Source organism: Palaemon carinicauda, chromosome 18 (assembly GCF_036898095.1).
Source record: "Palaemon carinicauda isolate YSFRI2023 chromosome 18, ASM3689809v2, whole genome shotgun sequence".
In the NCBI taxonomy this organism is placed as follows: Eukaryota; Metazoa; Arthropoda; class Malacostraca; order Decapoda; family Palaemonidae; genus Palaemon; species Palaemon carinicauda.
In genome coordinates, this window is record NC_090742.1 from 107,732,909 (window position 1) to 107,735,408 (window position 2,500).

Here is a 2,500-nt window from a genome sequence, read left to right on the forward strand (position 1 = left end):
TCTCTCTCTCTCTCTCTCTCTCTCTCTCTCTCTCTCTCTCTCCTGTTAATTTGAGAATCAGCGTCCCGGTATTCTTCGAATTGTTTGCCTTACAACGGGACAGCGACCCTCTTAAAAGGCCCCTACTACTCTGGCCTGATAAAGTCAGGAACTGTAAATAGTGACTCTGCAAGAGATGCAATGGGGCGGAGACGAAAAGAGCCTTAGCAGGTATTCAGTAGAGATTTGAGATTTCCCTGGCAGTGACAAGCTAGACATTTCAGTGAGTGGAAGGTGGATGCTGCCTGTGTCTCAGCATCGCGTGATAAGAAAGTAAGATCGAACCCAAAATAAGTTAGAACATTTGACGCTTATAACATATCGTTCGAAAAAGGATTTAGGAAATTATGCTCTTATTTCATAAAATTTATCCGAAGAACTTTTAGGGAAGTAGATCTCTAATCCCACAATATATTAGGTCCTTAATACGAAGCTAAAAATGTTTTAAGGGAAATTGTGCTCTTATCGTACAATATAGAACCAAATATATTCCATGATTACGTAAAGTTCTGAAAAAAATTCTTCTTACTAATCGACCCAGAAAAGGTTCAAGATAATTGGAGAACTATCTCATAAAATCGAAAAAAAAAAATATTTCTGAAATATATACGTGATTACAGTCTGTTAAATAACGACAGTAAAATGGAGAGAGAAAAAATATACATCAAATTTATTCCATTTAATTTCCTGTTAGAAAAATTTATTCTTAAACCGGGGTATTTATGAAATAAGTGTTCAATCAGTGTTGGTTTTCAGATCTCATTTTAACACATAGTCAGTACAAACAACAGCGGTCCTTTGCACCAGACCGCTACGGTTCGCTGCAGGTTAAATTTTTTCTTCTTTTAGCCGGGTGAGATAGGGGCATTAACCCTGCAGTCATTAACCCTATTTGTTTATCCGGGGTTCCGACTAGCGTTAATGTTCAATAAAATCTCGAGAAAGATTTTTCTCAAGTGATCGCTGAATCTCAGATACTAAGTGAACGATGACACCCATGAAGACATTGATTTATGTTGACTGAGTTTTTGATTCAGAGGGAGAGAGAGAGAGAGAGAGAGAGAGAGAGAGAGAGAGAGAGAGAGAGAGAGAGAGAGAGAGAGAGAGAGAGAGTATAAAAACAAAAGATTGCATTTAGTTGCATGGTAGAGCAACGGCCCATATCCTTGAACAAAACATTTGTTTCACGGCTGCATTGCATGCTGGAAGAACCTTCCAATCCTAATGTGTTGTTCTTCTGAGTGGAGAGGTAGCGTCGATTGCACACGGACATTGAAGCACGCAGTCTTAAATGTACCAGAAATTATTCATCAGTTGGCAACAAATTTCATTTGTTGGATTTTCTAAAGCATCAAACATAGTTTAAACTCAGCAAGTAACTTAGTATTATTATTATTATTATTATTATTATTATTATTATTATTATTATTATTATTATTATTATTATAAAAAAGAGCAACATTTCAAACATAGTTTAAACTCAGCAAGTAACTTATTATTATTATTATTATTATTATTATTATTATTATTATTATTATTATTATTATTATTATTATTATTATTAAAAAAGAACATCATTAAAAAAGAGCAACATGTCATACAGAACAAGCTTAAAAGGTCAACAACTTGCTGTAAAAAAAAAAAAAAAAAAAAAAAGCTAAATAAAAGAAAGGAGAAAACCACAAGTATAAACTTATTCTGTACTGTCACAGTCATTTATCGTTAAAAAGGTATCTTGGCGCCGAACATTTGTATAAAGACGCTACGAAGACAACTTCGTTTTGCATAGCCAAGATTGTAAGATTAATTTCTGCCTATCACAGGTCCTGAGTAACAATAGCGTTTGCACGGCAGCAGCATTTGAAAATCACCACCTCGAGGAAATAACGGTGATTTGTACAATAGCCATGTTCTTGTGGCGTCTTTGACGAAATTTAAAGAAAAGCTGACGAGGGTGGTTCTCTCTCTCTCTCTCTCTCTCTCTCTCTCTCTCTCTCTCTCTCTCTCTCTCTCTCTCTCTCTCTCTCTCTCCATTAACTAAAGCAGCTGGAATCAAGCTGATGTCAGGCTAGACTTCACTTGTGAAAAATGCAAGTTGTTTTGTTTCTTTCTTTCTTTTGTACTACCATTATTTTTCTTGAATGAAAACTACCTGCTATGTTAACTGTACATCTTTCGACTACAATTCCTTCTTCATCCAAATTACAATAAGTCAAAGTTTTTGTTTTCTAACCTTAATCGTGCCTGCCAAACCACGTATAACTTTCTTCATAATCTATCTCTGTGAAACGAAATTTAACAAAATCTTCTAAGTTGTTGATAAGAATAAATCACATATTCAGTCTGAGAGAGACTCGCCTGCGGTCATATTTTCGTACTGAAATCGCTGTTGAAATTTGCATATGTTTGTTGATATATATTGTCTTGAATATTCTGAGAAAGTATAATAAGTATAATAGCC

The 2,500-nt window shown here is 34.9% G+C and overlaps 1 protein-coding gene across 1 annotated transcript in view; it reads left to right on the forward strand.

Annotated features, from left to right (window-relative positions):
* The first annotated feature begins 241 nt into the window (after positions 1 to 241).
* Positions 242 to 2,500, forward strand: part of LOC137657942 (carbohydrate sulfotransferase 11-like) — an 82,628-nt gene continuing 80,369 nt past the window's right edge. Inside the window, exon 1 of the mRNA XM_068392655.1 lies at positions 242 to 312. The gene's annotated coding sequence lies outside the window, so the exon portion shown is untranslated. The remainder of the gene's footprint in view (positions 313 to 2,500) is intronic.